Here is a 14,087-nt window from a genome sequence, read left to right as displayed (position 1 = left end):
GCAGCATCTGTGGAGGGAAATGAACAGAGGATGTTTCGGATCAGGACCCTACATCAGGACCCTTCATCAAAGAGGGAGTGCAACTTTTAAGGAAGTTTGCAATGTCTTTCTCACTTCTCAAAACATTGGATGCCCATTATAAGGTTGTTTTTCAGTAAGACTCCCAGATATGCCAAAATTATCACATTTAAAGTATTTATCGCTAAAAAGCCATTGTTCATGTAACAAAAAGCAGGAAAACTTCTGGATTTGCCACAAAGTCTCCAGTAATTTGTGAAAGGTACTAAGGCTCCAAAGACCTGACCATGAATTGAAAGGTCACAGGCAGTAAAACTCAGATCATCTGTAATCCAATTATTCAAAAATCCTTACAGTTCTGATTCACTGGATGATGATTCCAATGCTGTCTCTAAACTCACTGAGCCCCCAGTTCCTGCATTCTTTTTAAACTCACAGGGTGTGAATTAAAAGTGTTTTGGGGTGGTGTGGAATAGCACCCAATTGTCCAGAAAATCTGCAGGTCAAATTAATGCATACTGGATTAACAGAGTCTTTCTGTGTTACCCTATATGCCACATGCTTAAATCAAGAACAGGAACTGTTTTGCTGCCACATCTGATTGATTAACTGAGGAGATGAATGTTTATGACACTGGAGGGACAGAGGTGCTGTATACTGTGCCATTGTCCACAAGGAATAGGAACCCAGACTTCCCATGGATAATAAAAAACATGGAAACCTCGAGGTCTGCAATGTCACTAAGACTGCAATGTGAATCCATCCATGGATATTACAACTTCTATGTAAGTTTCAGCTTGCACGTTTCAGCTTGTCACAACAAGTAGGGTTTGCTTTTGATTTACTGCAACCTTACAGGGAGGAGACTGACTAGATTTTGACTTTTCTCACCATCCACTACAGCTGGTGGCTAGAGGCCACCTTTGAAGCAGTAGGCAGCAGAGTTGTCAGTACAATTGCCCATATTCTGATTCTGGCACCGGCTGCAAACCCACCCAAGTTCCTGACTCATGGTGTTCCTGACCCTAGTTCCGGCCACATACCTGGCCTACATTCTGGACCCTGTCTCCGGTCACAAACCTTGTGACCCCAGTATTCCTGATCCCAACCCCAGACACAACCCCTATTCCAGCCGCAAACTTGCCCCTGTTCCTGACTGTCTCTTGATGTCTCCCATGTAGCCTTTAACCCCATGGTGCCTCTGTCTCCTGCATCATCCACAGTTACTGCTTTCTTCGAGTAAACTAAAGTTTTCTTTCTTGATATTGCACTTTGCAATCTAGTTAAACGCTGACCGAATTAACAAACTCAAATTTAATTCACTTACATGAATTGCAAATCGAGTAACTTATAATTACTTCAGAACCTCAGAAAAAAAAGTTTGATAGCATTCTGCATGATGAACAATGATTTTCAAACTTCTGAACACCATCTGGCTCACTTTAAGCACATAACAAGGAATGGGTCATGGTGATCTCCAGATACAGGGACCCGTCTTCAAGCACTACCCCACTGCCCCCATCCCACTTCCCAATGGCACTCCAGTCTCTGAGCAACCTGCATTCGGCACCCAACCCCTGGCCCTGATCTCTGGACTCCTCTATCTCACAAGGCTCCAATTTCCAGTCAACACCCCCCACCAAAACACTAGGACCCCATCTCCCTGCCAGGTACTGTGCGTCATTAATACTTTCCCCAGAGCCCCCAGTCTTTCAGTTACAGCTCAACTGATTGCAGCAAAAACCTTGATGCTGAAAATCAGAAAAAGACAGAAATTGCTGGAAATACTCATTAGGTTAGGTAGCATCCGTGGGGAGAGAAACAAAGTCAACTATTCAGATCAATGACTCTATCAGAATTGGAAAAGAGAGAAAACAAACATGTTTTCGATTGCAGAGAGGAGTGAGGTGGAGAAAACAAAGGAAATGTCTGTGATGGGGGCAGGCTAAATTTTTAAGGTAAAAATCAGTTTAAAAGCTGTCAGTTTGAGACAGAAGGGGAAAACAGAGAAACGAATCTGGAATATTGTGTTCAGTTTTGGTCACCCTGCTAAGGAATAATGCCATTAAGTTGGAAAGAGTGTAGAGGAGATTTACGAGGATGTTGTCGGGACACGAGGGACTGAGTTATAGAGAGAGTTTGAGCAGGCTGGGACTTTATTCATTGGAGCATAGGAGAAAGAGATGTATAAAATTGTGAGGGGCATAAGTAGAGTGAAAGCACACAGTCTTTTTCCCAGGGATGGGGAATGAAGAACTAGAGGGCATAGGTTTAGGGTGAGGGGGGGAGATTTAAGAGGAACCTGATTTAATAGGAACTTCTTCACCCAGAGGGTGGTCCGTATGTGGAATGAACTGCTAGAGGAAGTGGTTGAGGCAGGTACATTAACAACATTTAAAAGACATCAGACAAGTACATGGATTGGAAAGATTTGGAAGGATATGGGCTGACCGTGGGCAAATGAGACTAGCTTAGACGGGTGTTTTGATCAGTATGGACCAGTTGGGCTGAAGGGCCTGTTTCCATGCCTTATTATGACTCTATGACACTAGATTGACACAGGGAGATATGTTCATACTTGTTGAGAGAGAAAGAAAATATTGGCTACCTGAAACTGTTAAATGCAGTATTGAGTCCAGCACAATGCAACATGCCCAGTTTACAATGAGCATGAATAAGTAGATCTCTGTCAAGATTGGCAGGCTGTGAGGTACTGCAGGCATCAGTGCTTGGGCTCCAGTTTTTCACTATTCATATCAACAATTTGGCTGAGTTTGCAGATGTTACTAAATTAGGTGGGATTGTGAGTATGAAGGAGGATGTAAAGAGGCTTCAGGGAGATATGGACAAGCTGAGTGAGTGGGTGAGAACATGGCAGATTGAATATAAGATGGAAAAATATCCGGATATCCACTTCTGTGCATGTAACAGTAAAGCAGACTATTTGTTAAATGGTGAGAGATTGGGTAATGTTGATGTTCGAATGAATGTAGTTGTATTTTTACACAAGCTGCTGACAGCCAAACTGCAGGTGCAACAAGTGACAAGGACAGATAGTATGCTAGCTTTTATTATGAGAGGATTTGAATACAGGAGTAAGGCAGTCTTACTGCAATTGTATAGGGCCTGCTGAGACCACACCTGGACTATTGTGCACAGTTTTAATCACATCAAAGAAACGATGTACTTGTCATAGAGGGAGTTCGGTGAAGATTCAATGGACTTGTTCCAGGGATGGAGTTTGCAGTATGAGAAGTAAAGTAGACTGGGACTGTAATGTCTAGAGTTTAGGGGAACAAAGGTAGGACTCATCAAAGCATATAAAGTGTTTCAAGGGTTTGACATGCTAGATGCAGGGAGGTTGTTTCCCCTGGCTGACGAGTCTAGAAATAGGGGTCACAGTTTGAGAATAAGGGGTATGCCATTTATTACTGGGGTGAAGTGAATTCTGTTCACTCAAGGGACGCTGAACCTTTGCAATTCCCTGCACTGGAGGACAAAGGAGGCTTAGTTGTTTTGTTCATTCAAAACAGAGATCAACAGGTTTCTGGGCATTAAGCTAAATTAAGAAAATGGGGATAGAGCTGGAAAATGGTGCTAAGAGACAATCCATGAATGGCAAAGCAGGCTTGAAGAGCCACATGGCCTACTCCTGCTCCTATTTCTTATCTTCTTTTGCTCTGAGATCTTTAGATTCTTTTGTTCTAATGTTCCTCAAGCTTACCTTGGAGCACTGTAAGAGGTCAAGTGCGAGTGGGGGAGTGGGATGGAACATTAAATAAACAGGTGACTGGGAGATCAGGGTTGCTCTTGTGGACTGAAAAGAGGTGTTCTCCAAAGTGGTCTCCATTCTGAGCACTGGATGCAGTAAACTAGATCAGAAGGCATGAAAGCAGGTTGCTGCTTATCCCAGAAGGTCTGTTAAGGTCCCTGGATGGTGAAAATGGAAAAGGTACAGGCGAGTCCAATTCACAAGTTGCCACCCAGGGATTTGAGGTACGGAATAAAATTGGCTCTTACAGAATTTATATGAAAAGAAAACTAAACACAATTTTTGTTTCAACTCACTTTTCTTGATGCACATGCAGAAGACATGGCTTCGTGTTATGAAAAATTGTGACATAGACTGTTTTCTAGGAAAATAACCACCCACCTCCCACCAGTAACATGGGGGTTATCTGAATAATAAGGGCAGGTTTTGCATCTTGTTCAATTGCATGAGAAAATGCCACGATAAGAGGAGTCACAAGAGACTGCAGATGCAGGAATCTGGAGCAAAAAACAAGCTGCTCCAGGATCTCAATGGGTCAGGCAGCATCTGTGGAGGGGAATGGGCAGTTAATGATTTGGGTTGAGACCCTTCATCTGGACAAGATGAAGATCTAGGTAAGGGGAGTGTTTGGTGGATATGGAAGAGCAGACCAGGGAGTTGCAGAGGGAATGTTCCCTTCGGAATGCTGAAAGTGGAAGGGAGGGGAAGTTGTGCCCAGTGTTGGAATCCATTGAAAAGTAATGGAAATTATGGAGGGTCTTCAGACAGGGTCTACCAGGACAGTCCTAGTTTGGATCTTGAGAAGGAGGTAGAATCAGGCTGTGTAGTTTTGTGGAACCATGAGGCTGGAGGCGGTGGGGAGGAAGATCTTGCCAGGAAGTGAGGTCAATAACTATCAGGGAGACAATGGCCTGATGTTCAGTGGCAGGGCTGCTGTCCAGTGGGAGGTATGAGAAGGTGTGTGAGAGCTGACATTCAGTTTCTGCAAGGTAGAGGTCAATTTGCAACCATAGCAGACTTGTAAGCAGGTGTGATGACGATGCCGGGGTTGGTCTCTAAGTGAGTGGAGTCCCTCAAGTTCAAAGGGGGCCAGGTTAGAGAGAGTGAGGGCAATGGTAGAATTCAAATGGTCAATGTCATGTCAACTGGTAGCAATGAATAGTTGTGGGGAGAGTAAGAGGCCAGAGGAAGGGGAACAGGTGGATCAGGATTTCTAGAGACAGGAGAAAGGGAACAGAAGGCCACAGAAGAAGATCTCAAGGTCACATTGCACTCAGAATTCCTTCAGATGAGAAATTAGCTGAAGCATCTGTTGACGATAGGTCGATTGGAATCAGGGAGAGTAAGATCGAAGGGGCAATGTAAACATGGAAAGGAGCAGGACTTGGGAGAGAGGAGGAGTCAGAGGAAAGTGGAGAAGGATCTGGAGGAACATTATGATTTAAGAGCCATTGAAGTTTGTGATCTTCGATATCTGAAGGAAATGAAAAAAGATTTTTGTTGAAACACTGAATGTGGCAAAGAAAAAAATGAAACTGCAGTCCAAACTAGATTTGAGATTGAATGAGTTAGTGCTGTTATAAAGAGGTCAAGAGCATGAAAGTGCCAATGCATGACAATAAGTGTGGATTTCAGGTCGTGACAAGAGCAGTGATCAGGGAAACACTGGATAGTTTGAACATATGTGTGATCATGGATGGATCTGAATTGTGAAAGATGGAAGTTCAGTTAGAATCTGCATGGAATAAATTGGAGCTGGAGGAAAATACAAGGAAAGAGATGTGACTGTGGAAGTGGGCTTCCTCATCAAAGACAAGAAGGGAAACAGAAACAATTGAAGGTGAATAAGGTAAAATAGACATATGGAATTCCCATCAGAGAGAGAAGCAGAATTTCTTCAAGGTGGGCATTACTGGAAGAAATGTGCTAAGGAATTGAAGAATAATTGGAGCAAAAAACTGCAGATGCTGGAAATGCTGGAAGGACTTAAGTAGCAACCATGGAGAGAGAAACAGCGTCAATGTTTCAGGTCAGGGATCAGAACTAGAAAAACAAGAAAACAAGTGTATGCTTAAGTTGTAGAGAGGGGCAGTGGAGGAGAGTAAAAAGGGAATATCTGTGACAGGGTAAACAACTAATATGTCAGCACAACATCATGGGCCAAAGGGCCTGGACTGTGCTGTAATGTTCTATGTTCTATGATATTCCCAAGAGTGCACAGTGCTGAATGAAAGCAGTGAACAATATTGGGAGCATTATCTTAGCTGTTCACCTTATCACAGACATTCCCTTTGTTCTCCCCAAGTTCCAACATCATGCAGCAATGCTCAGGAGGAAGAGTTAAAAAGAGCCACAGTCTATATACAAATTCTCTGCAACAGTTTTGTTATTATCTGTATCAGCCCTTTAAATGGTAACAATCTTGAAGCCTGATTTTATATAGATATTCTTACCGTTATGTGTTACAGCAGCAAAGAATGGAGAAGATTGGATATCCAATATCACAGTACTTTGAGACCATTACGTGGTTTCGGCTGCCATATTGCAGATACTTCCTGTTGGACCTCCTCAGTTCCAGCGGCAACTGGTAAGATCAAGTGGGATGCAAATTTATTTACCTCAATGTAATTTTAAGCCACCGCTATTGACAGAACTGCCAGAAAATGGTTAAAAGAGAGAACTCAATCTACATTCCTGTTAAGAATGGCTTTATGTGTGGACCTGGAAGACTACTTTGTCCTTTGACACATTACCTAAAATGAATTAATGCCACTTTCAAGCAAGGAAGGAAGAAAAGTGAGAGAGAAAACATTTTCATAAAGGAGTACATATCGTGTGTATTTTTGAGAGTGCTTCAATGCCACCTAAAATTCGTCAAGGACACCACTGTCGTTGGCTGAATCACAGGTGGTGATGAGTCAGCGTACAGGAGTGAGATAAGACCGTCTGGTTGAGTGGTGCCGCAATAACAACCTCGTGCTTAACTTCGGCAAAACCAAGGAGCTAATCGTCGACTTCAGAAAGCGGAAGTCGGAAGACCACGTACCAGTTCTCATTGGTGGGTCAGAGATGAAAAGAGTAAGCAGCTTCAAATTCTTGGGTATTAACATTTTGGATGACCTTCCTTGGGCCCAGCGCATTGGTGCAATCATGAAGAAGGCACGCCAGCACCTCTACTTTCTTAGAAGCTTAAGAAGATTTGGCATGTCATCAAATACTCTAACTAACTTCTACAGATGCACTGCTGAAAGTATCGTGACTGGTTGCATCACAGCCTGGTACGGCAATTCCAATGCACAGAAATGCAAGAGGCTGCAGAGATTAATGGACGCAGCCCAGTCCATCATGGGCGCAGCCCTCCCCACCATTGACAGTATCTACAGGAGGTGCTTCCTCAAGAAGGCAGCATCTATCATCAAGGATCCTCACCATCCAGGTCATGACCTCTTCTCGCTGCTACCATCGGGCAGGAGGTACAGAAGCTTGAAGTCCCACACCACCAAGTTCAGGAATAGCTACTTTCCTACAACCATTAGGTTCTAGAACCAACCTGCACAACCCTAACCCAACCTCAGCAATGGAACACTACAGACCACCTCTTTCACTCCAATGGACTTGTCTTTGATTGTGTCTTTGATTGTGTCTTTGCTTTTCTTTGAACTAAGGTCTTGCTTTTGCACACTTTTTTTCACTGAATGGTATAATTTTATCTATAATTTATGTATAATTTATATTCTGTGTGTTGTCTGAACCTATGTGCCTGTGATGCTACTGCAAACAAGTAAATCATTGTACTGTACCTCACTGTACTTTTGAACATGACAATAAACTTGACTTGACGTATAAAATATTCACCTGTAGTATTGACATTGTGATCCAATGCCAGGTCAAGCATGTCAAGTTCAGATATAACACGAAATAAAAGCAGAAAATGCTGAAATACTCAGCAGGTTGGACAGCATCTGTGGAGAGGGAAATTCTTTCTTGACAGATGCTGCCTCTCCTGCTGAGTATTTCCTGTATCTTCTGTTCGAATTTCAGATTTCCAGTATTTGCAGTTTTTTTTGCCTTTTAGACGTGGTATAAAGCTAAGAAAAGCAGATCAGCTTCTACTGTTTCCTAACAATGTATTTGAATGCAAATTTTCCGATTCCTAGTAACTGTTACAATAGTGAATGAAATGGCCTATACAATTCCAATTAATGGGTAATTTGTACACTGATCACAAACAAAAGAAATCGGTGTTATTGTCCATGTATGGTTCATATAAAACATTGTGGACAGAGGAAACCACCATCCAGTCATCAGAATCAAGCCTGCAGCTAGGTGTAAACTAATACTAAATGATCAATGTTATGTATATTGACAGAGGAAATATTTATATGTGGAATTTTCCAATAAATATATTTTGGTAGCATTTCCATTTGAAATTAAACATGAGTACACCAGAATATATTTCTGGCTCTGTAACTTCTTACTTACATTTGAATTACAAGATCAAAAATTCAGTTAATTACCAGAAAGGTGCTATATCTGTCACAGCAGATATGTTTACGTATAAAAAATAACTACATTAACCTGAAGTGTGTTCTTGAGTATACTGTTACGCAGACACATCACTGGTTCTCCTTTAGACTTAAATTTGAGTGGTTGTATTTAAAGATAGAGATGTAGATATAAATCAACCACATTACACAGAGCCTGCTGCTTGATTCTGGAGAAAGTTGTGGTAAATCTCTCTTAAAGCAATATTTTTACCCTACATAGTTAGCACGTTTTGCTTAATTTGTTCTAATGCCTGCAAATATGACCTTTTTCCAGACATCAAAAAAAATTTATGGTAAAGTCAAAATATTAATGGATATTGTGTTGAAATGAATTCTTCAATATCTTATTGCATTGACAAGTAAAATTTTAAGACTTCAGTGTTGATGAATTAAAAACAAAACTCCAAGCAACAATCTATTATTTATATATTCTAATGCTTCATATTCAGCAGGTGTCCCTGACTGAGAAATTTATATGCACAACTCCAAAAAAGTGACGTGCAGTTAAACCAGAATTGAGCAATTTTACACCCATTTCTGGGTGTGTAAGTACCCACTGGGAAAATTGACAACTCATGTGTTTGTTTGCCTTAGCACCTTTTTTTTTGCTGATGCAAAACTACTCCAAATGACATAGACAGCAGTGCAACAGGCAAAAATCCTCTCCAGTGTGATTTTGAACTTCACTGCTCTGAAAGTCAACATTCTTATTTACTCAAAACATAAACAGGTTTTACCAGCACTTGTTCTTCCAGCAACAGTGCCATTTAAAGCACTAGCACTCAACTGCATTCCGTAACCTTGCTGAGATCTGTGACCTCAGATGTGGCCTTACATATGAGCTCTACCAACTTTGACCAAGGTCACCCTCTGTTTCCTAGCCTCAGGCTGATTCTGAACTGCAGCTGCTGATCTCAGCTGCATCTCACAGCTTGATCCTCACTGGTACATTTGGGGAGTCCATCCTGAAAGAGAGAAGACTTCATCTACTTATCCTTCAGTCCACTGGGTGGGGGGGTGGGGCGGTCTGGGGGGGTGGGTGGCAGGAGGAGAGTGGACACAGGGATTTGCCTTCCCCAGAGTACAAGCATCCATAGATTGCACTTGTACATAATAATTATTCCTTACAGAGACCTCCCTGACAAGCTCCTGCAGGTTTAGGGTAAAGTTAGAAACTACTAATTATTGGACCCATGTTCACTTGCTACTCACCTTATAACTGCAGCCACAGCTTGTGCCATTCAGGAAATATTGGTGATCCTGTTCATCTCCCAACTAAGTTTAGCAGGCTGACCCAGTGGTAAATTCTACACCACACTGATTGCCACACCAGCATATGGGGCGATCATGTGGCAGGTCCTCATGTGGGATGATGACGTAATTGACTTCATTTCACAGACTGATAAGGAAACTCTTGATGCCATGTCTCAATTTTATCCTTCTTAAGGGCAGGGTCTCTCAGAGACATATGACTCTGTTCAGCTTTGTACAAACCCCTACCTCTCTCCACCCAAACAAGAAGCTGAGAAAGAGCTGAGAAATATCACTGAACTTTCAATCATTTGAGAAAAAGAAGGAACTTTCGTTTTTAAAAATATCTAAACAGAAATGTTTGGGCCAATGCCCACTTTCACCAGAATTTTGCCTAAATACCTCTGATATGTCGGCTACTATTTTGGACAAACAATTATGTGGGCACACAATGCTCAAAAATGTTTGAAAAAAATGTAGATGTTGGAACTCGCGGGAAACACTCAGCAGGTCAGGAGCATTTAACGAAGAGTCTTTGACCTGAAGCTTTAACACAAATGCTGCCTGACCTGCTGAGTCTTTCCAATATTTGCTGTTTTTATGAATGTTGTGATTGTTCTGGAGGATACGAACAGTGAATATGATTTAAAAGATGGCAACACACTGAGTGCATATGATGGCATTTTAACTGTGGCACAGTTGGTTACACCTCTGCTTGTAGGTCAGAATGCTGGTGGGAACCAACTCCCACTTCAGAGACTTGAATTTTTAACCTTGGATGACAATCCATGATCCTTCAGACACATTCTCATTGCCTTGTCATCTCTTCTACTTCTGAATATTTCATACTGAACTGATTGTCGTCCATTCCAGAGGAGCAGTTCATCCATGAACAAGATAGTTTCCAACTAGAACGTTGTGCACCAACTGGGTTCTGAATCTCACCCAGCAGAGAAAAAAAAGTTTGAGGGAAGGCAACTCACCAATGTCACTGTTGTTGACCTCTCAGAGACATATGACTCTGTTAGGCATTGAATGCTGCTTTGGAAGACGTACAATGTGTGGAGCAATGATCTAAAAGTTTCTATGTGAAACTTGGAGGGAAAGGCAGCTACTCTTGTTGAAAATAAACTGGCCTATCATAAGGAAATGTATTAGTACCGCTCTACTTCTACATAAATTATTAACTAATCCATGTGAGCACATATAGCTTCATTCATACTGATGAGCTGGTGATTTTTGAACAAGTGAGTGACTTCATCCAGATCAAGCACACTTATTCAGCTTTACTTGCTAGGCTAAATAATTGAAATATTGCTGGTCATCATTGACCAAGTCCAAATCAAGGTTTTTTATTTGCATAATTGCAATGCAAACAAAGTGCTAAATGACCAATTAGAACAGTTCCCATCTAATTCACCCGTGAACATGGGCTACCATGCAGATAACCTCAACCATATATTTTTTCCTTAGGTCCACTCGAAGTAGATGAAGAGGAAGTCAACGACTTTGTTTGCCAGCTTGCAGACTTAAAATGAGGAGCACACTCAGCCATGTTCAGGAACCATTGGAAGCTACTTCAGCTCTGAGCATCGAAGTGGAGACCCCATCTGCCCTCCCCACCTCCCTCACGTTTCCATGCTCCACCTTCCTCTTCTATCAGATTCCATCACCTTCAGCCCTTTGTCGCCTCCGTCTATTACCTCCCAGTTTCCACTCTCCCCTCCTCCATCTGCCTATCACCTCTCCTCACCTGGATCTACCTATTGCTTGCTAGCTCTTGCTCCACCCCTTCCTCTCACCTCTTATCTCCCCTCCAGATGAAGGGTCTCAACCCGAAACGTCAACTGTCCATTTCCCTCCACGGATGCTGCCTCACCCGTTGAGTTCCTCCAGCAGTTTTTTTTTTGCTTTGGCCCTGAGCATGCTTGCCTAATGTAGGAATTCTCTAACATGCCAAGAAGATAAGTCCAAAGTTGAGCAACAATTGTTGAATCATTACAGACTACCTTAAACCAACCACTATTAGCAGCTTATACACCCTCACTGATATAGCATCACAAGACATTCAGAGAGCCATTACTAGCCGATCAGAGAGGAAGTTACAGACAGAAGACATCATACACCCACTGCCCAATCAAACCATGGTAGCTAAATGTAGGAAGAAGTTCAGGAACGTCGTCATGATGACAGTCAGTCAATACCAGACCTGTGACTATCCTGAGGGCTATATAGCAGTCATGACTTGGAGACTCTTGGGTACCACAACAGCACAGCTTGTAGAGTTGCTTTCTCACAGCCCCAGTGAAGGGGATTCAATCCTGACTTCCGGTACTGTCTGTGGAGATCAGACATTCTTCCCATGACCCTATGGGTTTCCTCTGGGTTCCCTGGTTTCATCCTATATCCCACAAACATTTGTGTTGGTAGGTTAACTGCCGTTAGAGTGTAGTTGAGTGGTAGAATCTGGGATGAGTTGATGGGAATGTGGAGAGAATAATAAATGGGATTAGTGCAGGATTAGTGCAAATGGATGTTTGATGGTCAGGGCAGACCCCGTGGGCCAAAGAGCTTGCTTCCACGCTGTATGACACTGTAACTCTATGACCTAATGGCTTAGATCAACCCAACTGTGCTGGGGAGGCAGAGGGGGAATGAACTACCCAGAAGACCCTGAACTGCATCAGCACCCAAATCACCATGTTCTGAGGCGATGAAATAGGGATGGTACACCAGATGAGAGGATCACGACTATGGCAAGAGGCAGACCATGTGACAGCTCTTGATTTGCCCACTGTTCAAGGACAGCCCCATACAGTGCTGAATTTTGTAGATAACAACTTCCAAGCATTGAAATGTGCTCTTCACTGGGAAAAAAATGTTGCCGTGGATCGACATGAAAGGTGAAAGTAAAGCTTTTGGGATGGTAAGATATTGAGACCCTATGTGCTTTTCTAGGGTGGATGTAAAATATCACATAGAGTTATTCAAATAAGATCAAAATTTAATCCTCACCAACATCACTGAAACAGATTAGTTGACTATTGGTTCCGGGAGCTTGCTGTGTACAAACTGGTTATTCAATTTTCTACATTACAGTGATTTCAAGAATAATTGGCTGTAAATATATTCTGAGGTCATCAAAGACAAAAGCCTTTATTTTCCATTTTTACCTTGTCTGCCACCTTCAATGATGCCATTTTCATTCAGATGTTGTCCATTTCCACAGGTCAGTATTACATGAGTTTGAGGTTATTGGCAGCTCATGTTACATCTTTTCCAGTTTTTATTTCAATTGAACAATGATTGCCAGGAGATCAGGAGATACCGTATCCCTTGGCAGCTGGTCAATAACCCAGTGATCTGGATGGAAGGATAGTTTGAGGATTGGTATATGAGATATGATCGACGGGTGGGGTGGGGGGTGTTGCTGCTTGTTGTTCTTGTTGTTGTAGGGGGATGGGCACGTGGGAGAAGTAGGGAAGCACAGCTGTGTGAGGTTCCCAGCTCTGGGCTGTGATCTGTTCAGATGTGATTTAAAGAAAAGGTTGTTTTGAGAGTGCTCAGTGACTGGTGCACCTCAGGTCAATATGACCTAAGTTCCCAGACACTGCTGCGTGGGGAATTACTCATTCCAAGCAAGGCTTATGTGGAAATCATGTTGTCAGCAGATGTGTGAATTGTGACTGTTCTAATTTCCAGAGAAGCTCAATTCAACCAAGAAATTAGAGCAGAATCACAGTTGATTTCCACTCTGGAAATAACATAGCACTGACAAAAAAGCACCAGGCAGTCATATTTCTCTGTGCTTGGCTGGAAACTCTTCTTGCTACTGTAGAAGGCTAGTGAAAAGTCATCGGGTCCTGTTGAAGACAAGTTGGACCTGGTAAAACCTTCAGTTGGGAAGGTGTCAAAGTCCTGGTACTCAGCAAGCAGGATGCCAGTGACCTCTGGAGTTGTTGTGTGCATGGCAACCTGAGAGACATGGCTGATGTCACCTTTGAATACTGGAAAGAAACTGATGCATAAATGTTTTCACATTTTCACAACCATTGCCCATGCTCTGGATATTTTTGTGATTAGCTGTTATTCTTGGTTGAATGCTTAGTAGGGTTCAGTTATTGTCTTCTTAGAGAATTAGAGCAATTGGACACAGTGCAGCTCTGTAAAACTGAGGCTGGAATTACAATTCCTGGTGACTCTAGGTACCAAGTATCCATTATCCTGGTCCCTCTTTCTTTCTTTTAAGAACCCTTGCTGCCCTCTACTGGCTGCTGTGCTGCTGCAGTCTCTGCCCCTTGTCATAGTTCCAAAGGCAGATAAAACAGAATGCCCACAATGCTGAGAATATAATCTTTCCATTAGAGTGTCAGATCCCTAAGTTCAGTTCACTAAAAAACCATCAGAGATAAGTGACATTCTCCAGTCTTATAGTATAAGACAAGTCAGATATTAAGGACAAAGTAGTTGTAGTTTATATCTGAATAAATATTTTAAGT

Source organism: Pristis pectinata, chromosome 7, assembly GCF_009764475.1.
Source record: "Pristis pectinata isolate sPriPec2 chromosome 7, sPriPec2.1.pri, whole genome shotgun sequence".
Lineage (NCBI taxonomy): Eukaryota > Metazoa > Chordata > Chondrichthyes > Rhinopristiformes > Pristidae > Pristis > Pristis pectinata.
The sequence above is the reverse complement of the archived record's forward strand: the minus strand, read 5'-3'. Positions refer to the sequence as shown.